This window comes from Mesoplodon densirostris, chromosome 4 (genome assembly GCF_025265405.1).
Source record: "Mesoplodon densirostris isolate mMesDen1 chromosome 4, mMesDen1 primary haplotype, whole genome shotgun sequence".
Classification (NCBI taxonomy): Eukaryota; Metazoa; Chordata; class Mammalia; order Artiodactyla; family Ziphiidae; genus Mesoplodon; species Mesoplodon densirostris.
In genome coordinates this window covers 57027071-57050960 of record NC_082664.1, presented here as the reverse complement: position 1 = coordinate 57050960, position 23890 = coordinate 57027071, and the positions used below count along the sequence as shown (strand labels likewise).

The window sequence follows — 23890 nt, the reverse complement described above, 5'->3', positions numbered from 1 at the left end:
CCTCTGATAGCAGTAGCAAGTCTCCTGGCTGAGTTATAATGGCCAATGATGCCAAAGATGCAGGAACTGTGCCACGGACAAAGGGAGCCCCAGAAAATGTAAATACCTGTGAGTGAATGACTAACCAAGATAACATCACTCGAATTTGAACTCCTAGTTTTGCCTTATTGGGAAGAAAGTCTTTTAAGCTCCACAGAAAAAAGAGGATGACATGGGATGAGGGAATAGATGGAAACAGGCAGGGTTCCTCTCCAAGCATCCAGTGTTCTGGTGACTTTGGATACCCTAGGGGTGACATGGAGAGGCCAGCCACCAACACTTCTATTGTAGTCATTGAGACAGCTAAACACTTTTAATTTAAAACCTGTTATTGGCAGAATGCTGCATGATGGTCTGAGGTACAACAGTACCGAAACAAGAACTAGGCTCCCTCTGAGATTGCTGTCATTAACATCTGCAGAAGAATATTTCAGGCTTGGATTGTTTGTTTGCATGATGAAGCGGTAATGTTGGCATTATTGAGTGAAAAAAAGTTGGCAAGCATTGGAGGCAATATGTCTGACACCATTTAACATAGTGAATTCTATGTGTTGACCAACAGTGCTGGGCCAGGAATTCCTCTCCCATTCTCAAACTGGATGTTTGCTGGAATTTGTTATATATTCCACCATCAGGGAGATATCTCTCAGAACATAAATATAAAAAGGAATATCACCACTGTGATTGTAATCTCTTGAGGCAGCACACTGTGTTTGCATGTTTTTATGAGAACCTGGGTGTCAGGAAAGAACTTCTAACAATGTTTTTGTCTAGTAGACAACCAAACATATGCAGATATAATTTCTACTATAATCTACTTGATCGTCATTTGAAACCTTCACTAGTAATATAATCGTTATTAAAGACTGTCATGCCAAAACAAGAAATCTGGGGGCACACATAAAAGCCAATGATAACCCACAAGCCTGTACTGTTTACTGATTTGCCACTTTGCCAATCTCTTCAACACAAACCTCTAGAGGGCTAGCTGGCCTGGTTGTCTTTGATAATTTACAGTTAGCGCACTACTGCATTTTTCTCAGCCTTATCCAGGCTACTAGGCATCTATAAATCAAGGAAGTAGAACATGAAGAATTCAAATGATACAAACTTGAGGTTGAATAGTACAATACTCTCTTGTTTGCCAGTTTTCATTTGACCTTAGCAGATGGACAAACAGGTTGAACTGATTAGACTGAGGATACCCAGATAGACACAAACTTGGATGTTGATTTGGCCTCAAGTGGTTCTATAGTCATCTTATTCTATCCTGAGAGATCACTATGATGACAAAACAGTAATTCCTGCCTCCTTACTGAAAAAGGAAAGACAGTCTGGCTCGTTCCCAAAGGGGAATGGCAGAGTTTGATTGCTTGTGTGGGAACCTATCCAAGTTCATGAAGTGTGTTGATGGTTGAGAGGAATTAATAACTCTCTCTGTCTCATATTGTATCTCAAATATAGATAAACCACTCTAGCGTTTCTTAGACTCTCTCAAGCAGAGGCTTGCAGTGCAATTCATTTTCATGTTAGATTTGTCATTCATAACCCCTCCCAGATTTTCCACAACAATGTCACCACTTCACCAAAAGAAAAATGCAAATTTTGTTGTTGTTGTTGTTGATTTGTTCACAACAAATCAAATCCCTGGATTGTTAACCCCATCCACTGTACATTAATGACTTTCTATTTTTAAAAAAGGTATTCATGTCTGTTTTAGGAAATGCTTTCGCTGTGCTGAATAGTATTTGGATAATGAAAATAGCCCTTATTTGGATAAGGAAAATAAGCATGGGTTCTGGCACTGCATGACAAGTTTTCGTCAATTATTTTGTGAAGTACTGTAGCACAGCATAGCTCCCATATTAGAGGTACTATTCTCCCCAGTATAAATTTAAAATGTTAAATATATTAGCATTAGTAAAAATAGTTTTATTCACTCATTTCCATTTCTTCAATAAGTATTTGTTTAGAACTTACTATATGCCAATGCTCTTGGTATTATACCAAGAACAATGAACAAGACAAAGTTCCCATTCTCATGGGGCTTATATATCAGGTGGGAAGAGACAGACAATAAACATATAAATATGTTATATGTCAGGTGGTGGTGAGTGATATGAACAAAATCAAGGTAAAGAAGAACAGAGGTTGCTGGGACAGATGTGGGGAGAGGTGAAAAGAGCAGGACAATTTTAGAGAAAGTGGTCAGGAAAGACCCCAGTGATTAGATGGTATTTGAGCAGAGAGTTCAAGGAAATGATGGACAAGGCAATGTGGATAGAGAAAGAAACACAGCAGATACATCAGAGAGGTTGCCAGCACGAGACAAGATCTACAGGACCGCATAGGTGAGAGTAAGAACATTGGATTTTATTTTGAGAAAATAGAAAAGTCATTAGAAATTTTGAGCAGTAACATAATTGGACTTAGATTTTCCAAGGATCACCATGACTGTGGGAAAAGGCTTTACTACAGAGGGGCCATGATGAAAATGAAGAAACCAGTTAGGAAGCCCTAGAAACAAAAACCATTCAGATGAAATATAGCTGGTATTTATGTGGCAATCTATAAAAAAGTATTAATGTACAAATTTTGCTGTGCACAAGTATTCTATTCAGTGTTAGTGATTCACAGGAAAAGAAAGGCCACATAACTGGATAAGCCCACCGGATTGACCTAAATTGGAAAGAATATAAATGATTATTTCCAATTTTTCTTTTTTTTTTTTTTTTTTTTTTGCGGTATGCGGGCCTCTCACTGTTGTGGCCTCTCCCGTTGCAGAGCACAGGCTCCGGATGCGCATGCTCAGCGGCCATGGCTCACGGGCCCAGCCGCTCCGCGGCATGTGGGATCCTCCCGGACTGGGGAACGAACCCGCATCCCCTGCATCGGCAGGCGGACTCTCAACCACTGCGCCACCAGGGAAGCCCTCCAATTTTTCTTAAAATGCAATAACGTCAAAAGGACAGGTAAGTAACAAAAGCTACAAATCAAATCATTTTTAGAAAATGAGTCATATAGTTACTCACCCTCTCATCTCACAATGCATGGAGGCCAACTCCAGTAGAATTACTTCCCTATCATTTCCCAGCCTTTAAAAAAAGAAAAAAAAAAAAGTCATTCCCATGGCTATTGCTTCACTTATGTTATTTCCTCTTTCCAGAATGTCTTTCTAACTCTGTTTCTCTAATTAATGCCCTCCATAAGACTCATTTTCATCAGTCCATTTTCTGTGATTAATGTCACCACATGCTGAGCATACCCCCCACTTTGCAAGCATAATTTCTAAGGAAAATGAAATTTGTACAACATTATACATTAGGTGAGTGGCTGCAGAGTCCACAGAAACAAATGCAGGCTACACAATTAGAAATTGGAATCTTAATGTACCACAACTGTGTGATCTTGTGCAAGATTATCTAACCCCTTTAATTTCGCTTTCCTTGTTTATACAATGGGAATAATAATGTCTACTCCCTGCGTTTATTGTGAAATCAATTAGATGATAATAATCACCATCATGTATCAGGCACTTAGAATCTGATTCCAGAGTCCACAATCTTAATCATTACCTGATATTGCCTCTGAGATAATATCTATAAAACACTCAAGTCCAATGTCTGATACGTAGTAGACCTTAACAAAAATAATAGTTGTCTTTTCATTTTTACTTATCTTCCCTGCCTGTTGCACTATTTCTCATTTCCTTTCAAATAAATGGATCATTTATAGCAGGCAGGAATTGCGACTTTTCTAGGCTTCCCCGCTGGGACTGATAAAGTACTGTGCACGACGTAGGCAACGGGGATAAGTGCCTACAGAATAATAAATAAAAGAAAAACATGTTTTTAATCAACTAATTAGTGATATATTTAGTAAATTGACAAAGTTTGCCACGACATAAACATTGACAGTAACAATGCTACAAAATATTCAACTTCATTTGTGAAGACTTTGGTAAAGTGCCAACACTTCCTTAAACTCTCATTCCAAAATTGATCAGCTGATAGTCACGATCAAAAATTACCTGCTGAAGAAATAGTCAAATGACTCTATCACACACGTGCCTCTAACCTCAACTAGTAAGTCAATGCTTCCCAGAAAACCTCCAATTTTCTTTTCCTTGTTCCTCTTAATATTTCTAACATTTTTTCCAAACTTTCACCACCCATGACTTCTCCTTTTATTTTTAGCAGGACACATTGTTTCCACATGACAAGGAAATTAAAGTGGATTAAGTAATAATACTTTAATTTCTGCCCTTTTATAAATGATCCTTCCCTCATTGGAAAAGGAATCCCTCCCTCCCCCTGCCCCATGAAGGATAATGCCCCTTCCTCTGCTCCATCATCCAGCTCCCAGCACCACTTCAGGACCTTGCCTCATCTGCCACCTCCTTTCTTATTTGGGTCCCAATCTCTTCCCTTCAGTTTGCCCCTTCTACTGAGCCTACAAACATTCAAATTGCTGTTCTCATACCAAAATCAAAAACAAAATCTTTACCTTGACCCCCTCCCTTTGTCTTTCTTTCTCTCCCTCTGCCAAATTTCCAGAAACAGAGTCTATATGTGCTGTTTCCATTTTTTCCATTTAAAAATTATTGAAGCTGCTCCTGCCAAAGGCACTGAGTGTTCTTGTTGCAAATTGTTTTTGTCCTCCTACCTCCTTGACATTTATGCAGCATTTGACATTAACCTTTCCTTCCTTCGTTAACACTATCTGGCTTCTATTACTTTCCTCTATTTTCTCTGTATTCATCTTTGCAGGCTCTCTTCTTCTCCCAATCCCTACATTTATGTCTTAGACCCTCTTTTCTCATCCTACATACTCTCTTCCCATGACCTCATTCCTTCCTTGCATTAACCTCCATCCATGCTAAAGACTGGCAAATCCGTATCACTAACTCTGATCTCTGCTGAGCTCCAAACCACAAATCCATCTGCCAATAGGATGCAGCAGATAACCAGGCATCTCCAGCTCAGTGTATGCAAAAGTGACCTCATTTTTGTCCAGTTCTAAACCTGTTTCACTTCCTCTACAACCAGTCCTAATAATGTTGCCCTATTTACCCCGTCATCCACACCCGAAACCTACAAGTCGTCCTTCACTCACCTCATCACAATCCTAATTTTCAGAGGAAGCATAAGGATTTCAGATCGTCTACGCTTTATCAAGAAAGCTGGCAGCAGAGACTCCTGAGGCAAACATGAGCTGACCAAGTCAGAAGGAACCCTGCAGGAAACTCAGCAAACTCCCTTCAATGAGTCCTTCTCCTCATGAATTGTCTTCTGCTCTCCTCATCTTTCCTTCAAATTCCATACCCTTGAGAATGATTGTCTGTACTTCTTATCTGTGGCATTGCCTTCATAGCACTTGTCACAATTATAATTATTTCTGCCATGATTTATTTAACACCCAACTCCTCTATTTCACTGACAGTCTATACAGGTAACATGTCTGACTTGTTTCCACTTTGTAAATTCTCAGTAACTATTTTAAAAATGAATGTATAATCCTCTAACAATTATCTATGCTTAATTAATTATTGAGTCCGTCCAGTGAGTTTTTATAATTTCAATTATGGTGTCATTCAGTTCTATAATTTCCCTTTTGTTCTTTTTTATAAATTGAAGTGTTGGCTGAGGTTTTCTAATTTTTCATTTGTCTTGAGAGAATTTGTAATTGATTGTCGAAGCATTTTCACGACGGCTGCTTTAAAACCCTTGTCAGATAATTCCAATATCTGATTCACCTTGGTGTTGACATCAGTGGACTGATTGTCTTTTCTCATTTAAGTTGTGATTTTATATTGTATCCTGGACATATTGTCTGCCATGTTAGGAGCCTCTGGGTCCTATTTGAATCTTTTATTTAGCAAGCAGTCACTCTGTTTAGGTGTAGCCCATGGGTCTTAACTTACATCTGTGGGCTCCGCTTCCAATGGCAGTCTAACTTTCAGAGGCTTAGAAGTGTTACTTTGGCTAGTTTGGTCTATCTAATGCCCCTAGGGTTCCCACTGATCCCACCTGGCCCCACCTGAGGAAACTGAATGTGTTTCCTCAGGAATGCCATGGGTTTCTCTCAGTGGGAGAAGACTGTGGTAGGATCCCCCCTATCAGTGGCTCCTGGTTGTCCTGACTCTATGAGTGGGGAAGAAGAGTCCCCAGGGAGACAAAGAGGCTTCCCCGAACCAGGCCGCCTGCTATAGCTCCCCTGCCCAATCTGCCTGCCCCCTCAGTATCTCTCTGCAAAAAGAAGAGTCTCAGGCCCATGAGGAAGAAGTATCTCCCCGGGATGCTTATCTCTGGTGGGGCTCACAGTTGATCCCTTTGTGGGCAATGTCCTGCTCCCCTGATATTGTCAGAGGTACTCCCATTCCACCTGGGGATGGGGGCGGGGGAGAGCAGCATACCTAGGCTGCCTTCTGTTGCCATTTGCATCTGAAAATGCTGGACCTGAACACCATTCTCTGTTGGGCAGGGGGACTCAAGACACCCTGCTGCTGTGCTGTGCCTCACATCTTGGTGTCCTAAACCAGCTCACCTCTTCTGAACACCTTTCAGAGTTATCCTTGCATTGTCTCTTGCACCATTACCAGATTTATAGTTATGCTTATCAGAGAAGAGCAGAGGAAAATGGGTCTATGCCATCTTGTTTGCTGGAAGCCCCACCGTTGCTATTAACTATTTTCTTACTTTGAGAATAGATATCAAATATCATTGAGCATTCTGATCCTCTCAACTACATAATGTGAAAGTCTATTCAGTGTCCATGGTATTCTATTTCTCTAGTGCCTGTTACTGACTATATATGTCCAACACACTCCCCAAGATATGGTCTAAAAGTCAGTTTGGCCAGAAATTCACTGCTCTAAATCAATCAGGGGCACTTGGTTATTGTAGACACTGGAGCTGACTTTGCATTGACCTTATCTGAGCTGTACAAATTTAGTGGTTAGGTTCTAGTCTTCCAGACTGAATGAGATTTTATATTTATCTCTTTAACACGATTTACTGAGTGTCAAGTACTTTTCTAGATGATGGTGATAAAACAGTAAACAAAGACCCATTTCCCATTGGATTTACATTCTAGTAAGGGGGAGATAACTAATAAATAGAGAAACATATGAAATGCTAGTTATTGAAACTGATAAGTAAAAAGGTGAGGATACAAAGTATGGTGGGAAATACATTAATTTCATGTTTCATGTGCTCAGGAAATGCCTCTCTGAGAAGATGATATCTGTGTGAGCCAAGCTTTTCGTGGAAGAGAAGATAATTCCAGAGGAACTGAATTCAAAGTCATGAGAGGAAGAGTTACAAAGAGGCCAGAGCACATTAGGAAAGAGCACATTAGGAAGAGATTTGTAGGAAGTAAGGTTGGAGAATAAGGAGCACCCAATTAGGTAAGAATTTTTTTTTTGCGGTACGCGGGCCTCTCACTGTTGTGGCCTCTCCTGTTGCAGAGCACGGGCTCCGGATGCGCAGGCTCAACGGCCATGGCTCACAGGCCCAGCTGCTCCACGGCAGGTGGGATCGTCCCAGACCGGGGCATGAACCCGTCTCCCCAGCATTGGCAGGCGGACTCTCAACCACTGTGCCACCAGGTAAGCCCTAGGTAAGAATTTATAGACTTCCTTCTCATAAAGAACTTTCTTCCTTCCTCTGTTTCTAGACACATGGATGTTTGGTGTTTCCAGTGACCCTCAAACTATTCTGTTGATCATATAATGCCCTGTAGATTCTGATTCAGTAGGTTTCAGGTGGAGTCCAGCAAACTGTGTTTTTTACATAATTCATGGCTGATTATAATGCACAGTTTGATAATCATTACTCTAGACCTCAACTGTCCAATGCAGTAACCACTGACCAAATGCAGATAGTACTGCTGAAGAACTGAATTTTAAATTCTATTTACTCTTACTTAATTTAAATGTTTAAAACTGATACCCAGTTCAATTATTGGAAAACTTCTAAGTGCATCTGGAACAATTTTGGATATGTAAATCTACTAAATCAACTGTAAATTTTATGAAACTGAAATACAGATCAAGTATTTCAATGAAAATTTAACATCCAAATTAAATGTGCTATAAGTATAGAATACACACCAGATTTCAAAGATTCAGCATTAAAAAGAAGAAAAAAAATCTCATAAATAATTTTTATATTGGTTACATTCTGAAATGATATTTTGGATATATGGGATTAAATAAAATATATTACTTTATATATTAAACATGCATATAAATAATATATTTAAATTAATTTTACTTTTTTAATATTTATGTGGCTACTAATTTTTTTTTTGCAAAATAATCTTTTTTTAATTGAAGTATAGTTGCTTTACAATACTGTGTTAGTTTCAGGTATACAGCAAAGTGATTTGGTTTTATATATCCGTTTTTTTTCTATTTTTTCTCCATTATAGATTACTACAAGATATTGAACATAGTTCCCTGTGCTATATGGTAAATCCTTGTTGTTCAGCTACTTTATGTATGGCAGGGTGTATCTGTTAGTCCCATACTCCTAATTTACCCCTACCCCCTTTCCCTTCGGTAATCATAAGTTTGTTTTCTATGTCTGTGAGTCTGTTTCTGCTTCGTAAATAAGTTCATTTGTATTATTTTTTTAGATTCCACATATGTAATATCATGTAATATTTGTCTTTGTCTGACTTACTTCACTTAGTATGATAATCTCTAAGTCCATCCATGTTGTTCCAAATGGCATTATCTCATTCTTTTTTATGGCTGAGTAATGTTCCACTGTGTATATATACCACATCTCCTTTATCCATTCATCTGTCGATGGACACATAAGTTGCATCCATGTCTTGGACTATTGTAAATAGTGCTGCTATGAACATTGGGGTGTATGTATCTTTTCAAATTAGAGTTTTCATCTTTTCTGGATATATGCCCGGGGGGGGGGATTACTAGATCATACGGTAACTCTATTTTTAGTTTTACTAAAATTTTTTAAATGACATGTGTGGCTAGCATTATATTTCAGTTGGACAAGATTGCTACATATTAAGAGTTCAACAATATTTTCATCCTTTTGCTAACTTTCCTGAAATAATAATGGGGGCTGGGGGGAGGAATAGGAAACACCAGGATTAATGGAAGTTTTCCTCAGATAATTTTATTAATATTATGAATATAGTATCAATTCATAATGGAAACATTCTAAGAACTAATCTTATTACAAACTAACCAATTTCTGGACCACTGGAAGGACTGAATTTCTCACAATTTGGCATTTAGTAAATAGGTCCAATACTTTGTTATTGTTTTAAAATAGTATGGGGAAGTGAATAGCCTCAAGAGCCTTATATCTGTTAACAGTCATTCTTTTTTATATTCTGTATTTTCTGATGTTTTGACATCTGGGGCCTTGCTAATCTTGGAAAGGCTGCCCCTCCCACTGCTAGCTAATTCTCAGAAAGAGCAAACAACTGACCCAGGAGCATGCCATTCTTATGCAAACTAATCAATTTAGAAGCCACCTAGCCCAACCTCTTTCTTGGGGGTCTTACACTCTGGGCCACTATCCTCTTTCTGTAATCACACCAAGGCCAGGTATCAGGGAAGGAGAGGCAGTCCCTACACCCCAGAGCCCACAGAAATTATTTCAACTCACCAGTCCTAAACTTGCTTACCCTGCCTCTCCAGTTCCTTCTCTAGAAAACCACAATAAAGGTTCTGGCCCATGTTTTCCTCTCACCTCCCTCTGCCTCCTGACCAACCCTAGTACTTCCCAATGGGACCCCAAGTTGTGCGGTGTGCCCCCTCCTCTTGGGAACTGTAACGAACTATCCTTTCAATGGCAGTCGTCTCCTGATCTGTTAACCTCACCATACACGAATAATAATAAAACCTACATTTTCAAATACAGTCCCATGTCAAATTTCTGCTGTAAGTAGAAACTATTCCTAATTGTGATAGTGTGGATAGACATGATATAGTCTTGCTTTTGAGTTACTCATGCCATAAGGTACATTACCTTAGATTGTGGTTGGTCTTATAAACTTAATTTTCATTCTAGATTGTGAGCTTTTGGAAAATTTGAGCCATCTCTTACACGTCTCCATATACCCTCAATTCCTCACCATACAAAGTACCCTGCATATTACAGGTTCAAATGTATAAGATTAACTATAAGCTAGTTAGCCAAACAAATGATAAAACTATTAATTTCTTTGACATAATTTCTTTTCATCCTGGCTCCCTCACTTACTGAAATAAATAAATAAACAAGCAAACAAATAAATAAATGACAAATAAACTCAAGATTAGACCATAGGCAATTATCCAAATTAACCTTGAGTTGAACAACCAAAAAATTGCTATGATTATTTTTTCTGCAACATCTTCACTCTTTAAAAAAACAAAAACAAAACAAAACAAACCTTTATGTGCCTAATATAGTCTGTTTCAACTACCCAATTTGTGCAACACAATAAAAATTGAATTGTGCTCTGACAGGTCAAATCACATATGAAAACACAACACCATGTTACTGAATATCCTGAAATCCCTAGATTCCCAATTTATAGATATTCTATTCAATTATGTTTTCTGATGCATAATTAATACATCTTATAACTATGATTATTAACCCTTTTGAGTGTCACAGAGCCTTCGGAGAATGGAATTTTAAATGATAGAATTTTCACAATAGGGAAAAATGCACAAATGCACATAAACATAACGTTAGGACTGTATAATTTTGGTGGGCTCACACACATTGTGAAGCCCATTCATGCACTCCTAGGAGTCAATGCTCCCAGTTTAAAAATGTTTGTCTTAAAGGTAGGGCAAATTAACTATATGTCCAATAATTATTGTGGGAAAAAAAGCATTTTCTAGTTATAACTTAGTATCTAAGTAGTGGACTGGACATCCATTAAAGAATCTAGAAAGAATAAACCTCTGAATTTTTTTCTGCCAAATTTTTCCTTATAAAGAGAGATATGCCCATCTCCTTCTATAAGAATTGTATATTATATATTGCAACACCAAGATAATAACTATAAATGTTTTAAAAATATACAAAAGTATAGGTGTTTCTGTGATAGACAAAGGCAAACACACACATCTATTTCCATAATAGACACAGATGCACTCACATGCAGATACACACACATGTGCGTGCACACACACACACACACACACACCTCTTGATCCAGAGCTATGTATATAAAAATTTCAATAGAATCTTCTACCATTGGTAGCCTTGTAAAAGCTTTAAATCACAAACACATAAAATGATAAAATGAGAATAAAAGAATTTTTAGCACGGGTTATTTCCAACATATCAATTTTTTTTGGTCAAAATAAACTAGAGTTATAGTCCCAAAGTGGAACTTAATATAAATCGTATCAATTATTTCAAAAACAATTCCTCAATTCTGACTTAGAAAGTTTAAATTTGAGCTTATAGAGGAGCTAATGAAACAAATATCTAAATTCAAAGAAAGTAAAATCTACTTTACTTTCTTAGCCATATATGTTATATTTAACACGTGTGTACATATATACACATACACGATAATATTATACACAGGGAACTGCAGACTCCAAATTCACAAAATGACCAGATTACCAGATTCTGAGATTGTAATCAGAAGATACCACCTTATGTACTTGAGACAAAACGTCAGTATACAATGGATTAGAATGGTCATATAAAAGAGTGGTACACTTCACTTGGCAATGTAAAGGGCAAAACTCTTCTAGAAATGGTAAGGAAAGAATCAAAGATGTAAATAAAATATATTTAAACAGAGGCTTGCATTAGAGCATTATCTATACTACTGAAATTTTGGGAAGAATCTAAATGTCCACCAATAGGATGTAGTAAATTATGATATCTCCATATAGTAGAATAATATTCATCAATTAAAATACAAATACAGAAGAATATTTATTACAATAGGAAAACATACTATTCATAATATAATTAAAAATCTGGTGCATAAAATGCTATTTCAACATATTACCATTTTTGTAAGAAAAAATACGTTAACAAAATATTTCAATTTTTATAATGGTTCAGATTTTTTAAAAAATTTAGTTTATTGTGTTCCTATGTTCTTGCATCAAACTTAGGTTTTCATTTTAATGGGGAAAACCCCCAATATATGGTGTTTTTAAATGCAGTTGCATACTAAGAAATCATTTTTTCTAATGAGAATAAGGCATATTACTTAAATTTAAAGAATAAGTTTTTTGCTTAAATGGCATCAAAATATCTAAAATTTAACTACTGTTAAGGTAACCTATGATATAGTAATATCCAATTTGTCCAGAAAATGTTTCATGACAGAAATATGGTAGTTTGTGTAAAGCTGGAGAGCCAAATGACCATTTTATGAATGATTCTCCAGGGCTGTGCAAAAGACAGACAGTCTAAGAGGTCTGTGTGATTCAGGCAATAGGAAGGTTCACAGTGCTGGAGGAAGGTCATCAGCCTCTACATCAGCCCATCCAGATTAAAAGTCCTGCAAAACGACACAAGTCTCTTTGCTCACCAAGCATACTTTTTTTTTTTTTTTTTGCGGTACGCGGGCCTCTCATGGCCTCTCCCGTTGCGGAGCACAGGCTCCGGACGCGCAGGCTCAGTGGCCATGGCTCATGCGCCTAGCCGCTCCGCGGCATGTGGGATCTTCCCGGACCGGGGCACGAACCCGTGTCCCCTGCATCGGCAGGCGGAATCTCAACTAGTGCGCCACCAGGGAAGCCCCAAGCACACTTCTGATTAATCATTTGATTGCCTTAGTATCGTGATGAAAGAAAGCATGGGTCCAGGAGATAAGAGGATGATGATGGTTCTTGGGATAACACTACCCTTCCATAGCACCCCTATGGACCCCTATTATAAGTTAAAAGCTGGTATGCATTTATAAATCATTTTCTTGTAAATTTTTTGTATTTTTGTTTTGTTTTGTTTTGGGTACCATATAACCATTCTGTGTACTCTGATTTTCCCTAAGTGAACAGGAAAGAAAAATGAGTTTCTAAACGTGAGAAATTAACCACCTGGGTGTCATTACCAAGCTGTTACACATGCCAGTAATTTTAACCTGGAAAGCCAGCCTCCTGGCTTCTTTACCAATGCCCCTAAACATGTCAACTGAAACAAAGGAGGTAGCTCAATTTATAAATCCCTGATATCTTAGCATTTTTTTCCAAAGTCAAATTATCCTGCTTGCCTCTTGGTTTGACTGATGACAAGAACTGTAAATGTAAATATTATATAGATCCAGCTAAAATAAAATTTTATAAATTTGTGGTTAGATAAAAATATACAGAGGATATTTCTTCAGGATTCATGTGTGTCTCTTGGGTGCTATGCTATATGGGAGAGCAGGTGTCAACCTGTGACAGAGGCCCTCCCCTGTGACATGCGCTTATGAACTTCTTTATCCCTGTTGAAGAAACAACCAAGACTATTAACGCTTCAGTTGAGATAGTATATATGTTTTGGATTCAATTTATAACATATTAAAGAGATCTTAGAGAACTGTTCTGGGTTCTAGAACTGCCACATCTTCTCTTGATAATTAAGGACCCTCACTCCCACCTCCACATCCAACGTTGGAGAAGGAACACCGTTAAGAAGCTAGCCTTGTTCTGATGGATAGCAGCTGGAGGGAGGGGGGTGGTTCTTTATTAAGTGCTGTTATGCAGCTACTAGTAAGGATTTTGAAAATTCCATCTTGATCAGATGATACTCTTACTCAGATTCATATCTATCTTCCCACTAAAATCAAGCCATTCAACTGAAAATCAACACAACCTGAACAACTGCACCCTTTACTTCTCTTCTGCTTCTATGCTTCTATTCCTCCAGCCTGTCCTCCACACTGCGTATAGCATCCTTTTTATCACACACATGGAACATGTCCCTACACTTAGATTTTTTAATGGTTTTCCCACTAACTACAGTATGCAATCTAAACTCCTTGCCACAGTATATAAAACTTTTCAAAATGTGGCCCCAGTTATGCACATACAGAATCCTCCTAATCACCCTAATACCACACACACACACACACACACACACACACACACGAACGCACACACAGGTGCGCATGTCTCTAGCTTATAGACCAACATCTCCACAGTTCCAGTACCACAGTGCTTTTCTGTTTCCATGCCATCACCAATTGTTTCCTCTCCATCCCTTCCCATTTATTTGCCTAGCACACTCATAATCATTCTTCAACTCAAATTCTCTCTCCATTCACTCCTCTGCCTTCAGGAAGATTTAGATGCAATTTTTCTTATTTATCCTTTGACTTGATATAGAATCAATGAAAGCAGCTTCCATAGTATTTTTAGTTGTTTTCATGTCTGTTAACCTGCTAAATCCTTCTCAAGTGTGGTTCTTGGACCAGCAGGATCAACATCACCTAGAAACCTGTTAGAAATGCAAATTTCCAGGATCCACCTCCAGATCCACTGAATCAGAGACTCTGAGAGTGGGCTCAGCAATCTGTTTCAACAAGATCTCCAGGTGGTCATTAAAGTTGGAGAACCCCTGCTCTAGGCAATACATCAGGAACTGAAGTTAAGAAACACATAATAGAAGCTCAACTAATTGTGACTTAACCCAGTAGGGGGTTTATTTTTTTCACATAAGATCAAGTATGGAGACAGGCACCCCGAGGTAGCTCAAGGAAGTTATTAAGGACCTAAGTTCTATGTAGCTTCCTGACCCACAATTCTTAACATGTAGTGTTCATCTTCAGATGTACAAAATGACTGCTTGCAAAGTGACTCTTTTCTTTTTATCAATGAAACTATAAATTTTCCCAAAAGCCAACTTATTAGGTTCCACTTATATCATAAAACTATGCCACATAGCTATAACCAACTGCAAAGATTCTTGAAAACCATGATTTTCTGTGGTTTTTCCTAAGCTGGATACTCTGTTGACTTTTGCAAAAACAGGGTTCTAATAGTAAGAGAGTTTGGGTAGGCAACTACCATGTTTTCCTCAATCTGGAATAAATTTTTTCTATGATATGACAACAAGAAAACAAAGAGACAGCTCACTTAAGAATGTGCTCCCAATTTTTGCTTTCCTTAGGAGAACTTTAATCACTGTTTGCTCGTTAACCTTATTACTTAGGTTAAACGCAATGAAATTGCTGATGTTTGACCTTTTTTAATTTACAAAAATGACAATTTTTATAAGATTCTGCTAAATATAAACACTTCACTTTGGAGTTGCATATTTGGCTATTAGTGCATTTATACACTACAATAATCAAAGACATTTTAAAATTGTTTGTTTAATCAAGGGAGAGAAAATGAATCCTCAACCACACACACAAGTTTGAAGCCTATGATTTGAAATCCTTGGGTGATAAGAATCACGATGTACAATGCTACATGTTATATCCTTCTGGGGAACTAGTCTAGAAAAGGTGATGAATCTATGCAAATTATACTGCCCAGAAGACAACTCAATGCACATGCTGACTTTTGGTCAGTCAGTAGTTTATCTTCAAACATGAAACTTTATTCTTAATACTCGGGGCACCAAAATCAAAATTTGGCTTGTACCAATCAGCATGATTTTGAAGAAAAGCATTTCCTAAAGTGTTTTTTGTTGTCATCAGAATGCCAAGTAGAATGACAATTCCAATTTGTTTGAAAGTTAGACAAGGAATTATTCATGGAACTATTCTGGCACTAGATCTGTATGTACAGCCTGTTTTACAAAGTAACACCTCAGATTTTCAGCACAGGCAGGTTTTTGCTATGCATAATGCAGTGGTAATTTATAGTCAATTGTTATGTCTTCATTATCCCTGATTCTATATGTGGTCTTTAGTATTAATTATTTGTAAAGTGTATTCCTTTATAACTCCCCACATAGAGATGGAGGAAGTAACACTTTTACAGAAGAATTTGATTGAATTTTTTTTTAAGTGGAGAGGAAATAATCACACATCTCCTAAGTGGAATGATTGCTAACATTTATTTTAAGAACTGTGTATTTTCTTTCCTGTACATCTGTGCTCAACATTTGGACTAAGAGTACTTTCAGGGTTAGAGTTTGGATCAACGCAGGAAATCATTAGTTGAGTAAATGGGTCACTGTAGTGAAATCACTTGGAAAATGCCTTAGATTTCAGGAATCTCTGAGTAAAGTTTAGAAGGTTTTCTCAGTGGTGGATCATTGTGGCCTGAATGTAAGAAATGCAACTTTGAAAAGGAGGATTCTAAAATAAATTCTAAATGAATCCAATGTAAAAATAAAAACATAAAAAGACTAAAGAAAATGTGAGTGAACATTTATCTCAAGGTGAGTGATGACTTTCTAAATATGAAATGGAGTTCGTTACATGAATTAATTAATGGAATTAATTAATATGGATGCAATTCCTCACTGGCTATTGGCCATCAGCCTCCCTCAGTTTCCTGTCACATGGCATGCACGTGGCTTCCCCAGAGTGAGTAAGCAAGGAGAATGAGCAAGACAGAATCTTTGCAAAACCTAAGTCACAGTCCTCTGTAATCTAATTTCAGAAATGGCGTCCAACCATTTTTTACGGATTCTATGGGTTAGAAGTAAGTCACTAGGTCCAGAATATTCAAGGAGAGACAATTTCACAAGGGCCTAAATCCCCAACAGTAGGTATCATTGGGAGCCATCTTGGAGAATTCCTACCACAGATCCCTACCACAGATCTGGTATCTGTTTATTAGTACTTAAAATCATTCTTTTAATGATCTCAAAAAACTCACTTGTAAACGCAGTATTCTTCCCCATTTTAAAAATTCACAGCTACAATTGTCCATTTCCAACCATTAATCCAATGAACAATCCAGTTGCAAAATATTCTATTGAATGGGGATCATTAAAATATTCACGTCATACTTAACTTTCAATTTTTCAATGTATTGCATGAAGTTGCATTCATCATAGTTAACATGATATTTAGGTTTACTTGTATTTTCCAGTCCCCAAATTCCATAAAATAATTGGATATTTTCTTATATAATTTCTGCTATAGTGTCTCCTGCTTTCTTTCATCCTGTGATCATAGAACTAAATGATTCACCATTTAGTCAAACTTTCTACATATTGTGAAGCTTTTCTAAATATGTATTAAAAAGTGTAGGTTATGTTATGTGAGCTTCAGAATGGTTTTCAGGCAAACATCTGAAAATCACCCACTGGGTGCTTCAGGCTAAATTTTAACAGTTCACTTCCTTGACCTTCAAAGGCAGCTCCCTTATCTTTCAGCTGCAGCTTTCCTAACATCCACTCCCCAATCACTTCCAAAAGCCCTATAATCCATAAACCCAAACCAGAATACATAGACTGGTTTCTGTTTTCTTAACTGACGTCTCACTGAAGCAACATGTGCTATACTTCTCTCTGCAATCCCAGGGGACCGACTGGAAGCAAACTGTAGCATGACACCCTCATCAACACATTTACTCTTTTCTTTGCCCCAAAAGTTTTCTGCCCCTGAAATAATCAGAATAGCAATGCTCTACCACTGTATATACTTTTGAATTCCAAATATCTCTTATTTGATCCCCTGTGAATTATTATTTCCATTTTACAAATAGAGGAATTGAGGTCCCAAGAGATTACATGAATGATCAAAATTTCATCATTAATAAGTAAAAGGATAAGAACTGGAACTCAGGTCTGCTCACACTAAATCCAGGGTTCTTCCTTCCATACCACAGCAAATACTATAGAGACATACATATATAAGGTATGCTCAATAATGCTTTCAAGTGATGACAATTATGGGCCCATACATCAAGGATGAAGAACAAATTCCTCACCATGGACATACGAAGCCCCTCAAAAATCTGGCTCCTACGTATCTCTCCAGCCTCTTGCCAGTCTCTCTTCCCACCCCATCCTCTTAAATTCTAACCTCACAGAATTGCTTTTAATTCACACTTCCATGCCTTCACTTCCTCTGCTATCTCTGCCTCTAGTCCCTTACCCCTTGCTTCCTACTTCTACCCTCCCACCATCATCCTTTCAAGAGCATCTACTCTTGTTCATGACTCAATGTAGAGATTGTCACCATAATAACCTTCTGTCTTCCTCTTTCCCACATCTACCCCTTTTGTATCCACACAGTATCATATATTTACACACATTTACATACACATTTATAGCACCTATAATGTTTAAATTGCATTTAGTTGATGATTTTGACTATATATTTACTATAATTTACAATTAACAGAGCACTTTCATATGTTATTACAATCAATCTTCAATGGACGTTGACACCACCTTTATGAGCAAAGACTGAATTATAATTAATCTTTCTATTCTCAGTTCCCAATATTATGACTAGAATAAAGTACATTTTCAATGAATATTTGTTGACCAAATAAGGGATAAAGCTAGATATAAAATAGCTACCTGGTGCATTTGGGGAACAAAAAGATGTCATGTAAAAAAGCAATATAATCACCAACATTAATAATCTGGAAACTTTATTCACCATGCTGAGTAAAGCAATTGCCCCACTTCACCTGGAAAGCACCTCGTGTGTCAAGGAGGGAAGAAATAGATTCAGATGTAAGGAGTAAGGGCTATTTATTTAATTAAAATAATGATGTTAAAACAAGTCTAATTTTTCTGCCAGAATTGACAACAAATTTAGCTATTTATAAGCACCGTTTTATAAAGTAAAGCACATTAAACCCTGAGCCTTGAAACTTGAATTCTCCCTGCTTTGCCACTAATAATTAGCTAAATGAAATTGAAGAACTCATTTAACCCCTCTGGCTTCAATTTTCTCTCATAAAACAAAGAGGTAAGACCAGATTATTTCTAAAATTATTTGCAGTTCTCAAAGACCTCAATAATCTCTGGAAAATTGCAGTTGGTAAGAGTGGCATCTATTTTTATCCTTTGTATTTTATTTTATGAGAAACTTTCTCAAGCAAGCACAGTCACACACTGTCACGGTGACTATTTACAAGTATCATAAATTTGCTGAATGCCTAGGATGTATAAAGCCCTAATCCTGGGTCTTTCAGGGAATCAAAGGAGTACAACAATTTCTGCTCTCATGGAACATGTAATCTCTTTCACTGTGCCTTTTGATTCTAATTTGCACATTAAAATTAGCCAAACCATAATACACATAAATCATTAAGATTGAAATGATTGGGGTTAGTAATATCTTGAGAATAACACACATATGCAAGTAACAACCATCTGGTATTGTAACTGTCTGATTTGTGTGTTTTGTGTTGTATTTCTCCCTCAGTAGAATGTATACTACAGACAGTAAACAGATAGAATTTGAAGCTATGGGAAGAGTTACGAATGTCTAGGAGTGTGTGTAGGTAGAGAAAAGAGAGGAAAAAAGAGAGAACAAGAGAAGCCATTCTGGAATCCTGAGACTCAGGAAGTAACCTGTTAGAGGAAACTGAAGGTGCCTGAGAAGGAATATTCAAAGAGGAAGAGAGAAAAGCAAGACAGATTGGTAGCATGGAAGTCATGGGAGAAAAAATTTTAATGATGGTGGCGAGTCAAAGGAATGAAAAGGAGAAAAGGAATGAAAATACTTCAAATGGACTATCTGATTAAAAATTCACCAGTGCCCCTGAAAAGAACTCTCTGTCTTAGGAATGAATCAAACCTCAAATTACAGTGGGTTGAGGTTTAAATTAATGGCAAGCAAATGGAAACAAAAATGTTGGATAGTTGGTCAAGAAATTTAATGATAAAGGTAAACAAAGCTGAGCTTCAAGTTGGATGAAAGTATTTGGGGGGAAGTAAAATTAACATTTTACGAGGGAGAAACTTTAGCTTTATTTTTTAAATGAGGTAAAGAAACTAATAAAAACTAAAGCTATAAGAAAGAGGAAATATTTACTGGAATAAAGCTTGGAAAAGAGAGAGAACTCCCCTCTAGGAGGGATGTCTGAATCTGTAAGTGCATTTAGAGGTGGAAAGGAGGAAAGATGGAGGGATCATAATTGCTATTTGCTCAGTTGAGAAAGGTGGCTGGTACTGAGAATAAGGCTGGTACTGAGAATAAGGAATACATTTCTGAATTAGGAAATTTCAAAAATGATAAAGGTTTGGAGCTGCTTCTGTGGGAATGGAAAAGGAAAAGGAAAAGGAATAAAGGTGAATAGAAAAAGGGAGTAACATACCACCATTATGAATGTATAACACACCTTATGTTTTATAATACATTGTAAAGTGAAAAGTATGTGTACAGTTTTGAAAAATGGTAATTTACATCACTTAAAAATAGATTCCAATAAGTAAACAAGTGAGAGCTGCTGGTCAGTTGAAAAGATGCAGATTAGGTTATTGGGAGTTTAAGGAAAATAACACAACATAATGCAGACAATAAGTTGTGGCATCTTTGAAAGTTCTTAGTTCCCAGTGAGAGCAGCCAGTCTAGAGGCAGATGAGAGACTTGCCCTCTGTGCTACCCCAAGGAGAAGAGCTGGGTCTGAGAATGAAAAGAGCACTGGCTGAGATTAAGGGTTTTGACATTTAGGAAGGCATGCTTCAGGTTTTCTTCAGATATTGCAAGCACCAGAGACAAGAGAGAGTCCAAGGGGGACACCAGAAAATACCCTTTACATGACTGGTTTCTTCAGCAAGAAATTCCATAATGTTCTCCAGGTGATTAGCTTTAGGAGGTCATTTTAATAGGCCCACCAATTGTAAACAAATTATTTTGGAGTGCTGCTTTAAATCATGTTTTGGTAAAAATTTGCTTTTCAAGTGTACCACGTTTGACTTTAGGAGAATGTTTTGCTTTAGGATGATACAATAAATGCCACTGTTGGGGTTGCTGCTTGAAATGCACACCTCAAAAAAACAGGAAAAAAAAAAGGATTTGAATTAGGTCAATTGATTGTTAGAAGGTACATTTACTGTATATAAAATTGAGTAGCTTCCTTTGTAACCTATGACATAGCCTCCAGCACCGTGTGAAAAGGTATCTGTTACTACAATAAAAACCTCAGCTACCACAATAAAAGCTCTGATGGAAACAGGCTTGCTCTTCTAGTCACAGTGGTCTGTCACTGAAGAGCTACAGTCCAAGGATCCCACCACTGCTCAAAGGGAAAGCAAATAACTGGCGTCTCTGAGCCTCAGACTCCCAGGATCATCACTCTCTCTTCCTGCCTGCTTCACAGACATCAATCAGGAGGCTGAAATGTGTGGGTTTTTTTTTTTTTAAGAAAAAGTAAGATTGCCAAAAACACTTGAAAAAATTCAGAAAAGTTCAGTCTGACTAGAAATAATGGAAAATCTACTTATAAAAATGCAGTAGTAGGCACTTCCCTGGTGGCATAGTTGCTAAGAATCCACCTGCCAATACAGGGGACACAGGTTCGAGCCCTGGTCCGGAAAGACCCCACATGCCGCGGAGCAACTAAGCCCTTGCGCCACAACTCCTGGCCTACACTCTAGAGCCCACGAGCCACAACTACTGAGCCCACGTGCCACAAGTACTGAAGCCTGCATGCCTAGAGCCTGTGGTCCACAACAAGAGAAGCCACTGCAATGAAAAGCCCACGTGCTGCAATGAAGAGTAGCCTCCGCTCGCCACAACTAGAGAAAGCCCACGCGCAGCAACGAAGACTCAATGCAGCCAAAAATAAGTAAATAAAATAAATTTAATTTTTAAAAATGCAGTAGTATGTTCTGCCTATAACAATAGCACAGATTCAAAAACAGGAATAAAACCAATATTGATGAGTGCCAGTGAAATGAAGTCTCTTCCAAAGTTGGTGGGAGTGCAAATTCATACTTTCATTGAAAAAAATGAAAGTGTGAATATCAAGAGCCTAAAATGACTACAGATAATAACTCATGAATCTCACTTTTAGAAATTTATAATAAGGGAAAGATAATAGATGTGCCCAAGAATGCGTCAAGGAGACAGTTCACCATAGAGATGTTTGTAATATAAAAAAATATATGAAAAACCTGAATATTCAACAACAGTGGTATTGTTCTACAAATTTTGGTATGTCTATGTAATTGGCATATTATACACTACTTAACATTATTATGTTTTTTTTTCCCCAAAATATCTAATATCCTAAAAATTTCCAAGCTAGAAATTTACAACAGCTAGGCAGGAAATCCTTCAAAGTGTTTGCATTAAGGTTTGGGGTTTTTTTGTTGGGGCGGTGGGCAGACAGTGTTTGTAAAAATTGCTAAGCAAAAAGAAGCTTTTACTCATGTTCAGCCCCACGGTGATATAAGGTACATGTTGTCTGACTAGAAAACGATATTCTGCCCAACTTTTAATAGACCTCAAAGGCCTCTTTACATTGTTGAATTTGTCTTGGTTTCTTTTCTCAGAGGATTAGAAAGCAGATTGTGTTGGCACACTGTAAATAGAGACATCTTTCATAAGCAGAAATTTACATGAACTAAACTCATAAGACTATGATATAAATCCAAATTCAAATTTATTAATTCATAACAAGAAATAAATGTCACAGAAACCAGAATACTTGTAAGCCCATGTGACAGGGCATATCTACATGAGAAGCTGGATGATAGGCTGTTGGGTGAGCCTGGAATCTGAAGAAGGAATTCGATGAATAAAATGTTTAATGGTATGAAGGGAAAACATCTTGTTGCAAGATTCTAACCAAAAGGATGATCTTTCCAATAGGACCAGAATATTCAACTACAGCTCCCTTCCTTGATCTCTAAGCCAAAATTGGCCTTGCTATGTCAGTGTGACTGAGAGGAAGATTCCCATCCCCGAGATGAGGGGGTCTTCATACAGGGCCTAGTCTTAAAGAATGTGGATAAAACAAAGAGAGCTTTCATGCAGGCTCTCAAGACCCAGTAGGCAAGAAAAGGATGCTTAGCTGAAGAGGAGAGATAAGGGTTACAGTTCATCATCACTACAGAAAGGGTCTGGCACACATAGACAGTTGAGTCTGGAGGGCAGATTTATCCCCCCCGTGGTCCACCAATCCTCGAGGAAGATGAGTTCTTCTGTGTCTGGCAAGAGCAGTAGCAGCACTTGCATTAACCACTCTCAGCCTGCTGCCAAGAGGCTGCAAGGCAGGATGTGTTCTGTTTGAGGCTTTCAGCCATCCTGAAGAGACAGATTCGCACTTGGCTGGCTGGCTGGAGTCCTCTCTGACCGTGCGGCCAGCCAAGCAGAGGCAGGCAGCCGAATCACAGTGAGCACAACCAGGTGCTTACATCCAGCTGCCCAGGCTTTCGACTAAACCAGGTACTATTGCCAATATTGGACAATTTTGACCTACAAGAATGGCAATGTCATACGGTTGAACTTTTATATCCAAGCTGGCCATAAAATCAAAGACTCTGTACTCCATCCCCAAAATAAGACAGCAATTCCTTTAAAAACTAGTACAACTAGTACAACTAGTAACCTAGTACAACTCAAATCCAATTTAGATTTTAAGCCTAGCAAAGAAAACTAAATCCCAACTGCTCTACGAGGAAGTTAATCAGCCAAACTCCCACTACAAGCTTGAGCTACTTTAGAGGACTATCTGGTAACCAACAAAAAGAAGGGAAATAAAAAAGAGATATTTTTCTTCAGACATAAGCTCCAGGGCACTTGTTCCAGGGATGCCTACCAAAACAGAGGGGAACACTTGACGGAGTTATCAGACTGAGACTCCCTCCCTCCTGGGAGCGTTTGGTAGGAAATACCAACATTTACACTGTAGCTCTCCTTTCTCTACACATCTATGGCTAACGAAGCCCACAGCTGATTGACACAGTAATGTTTTAGCTATATTAATCCATGCAAAAAGTTACAATATAGTCCTTGTGCCCTGAAACACTATCCTTTT

The 23890-nt window shown here is 37.8% G+C and overlaps 1 pseudogene; it reads right to left on the bottom strand.

Annotated features, from left to right (window-relative positions):
• LOC132488062 (14-3-3 protein zeta/delta-like) overlaps nucleotides 1–23404 on the bottom strand; it is a 67783-nt pseudogene extending 44379 nt beyond the window's left edge.
• Between the last annotated feature and the right edge of the window lie 486 nt (nucleotides 23405–23890).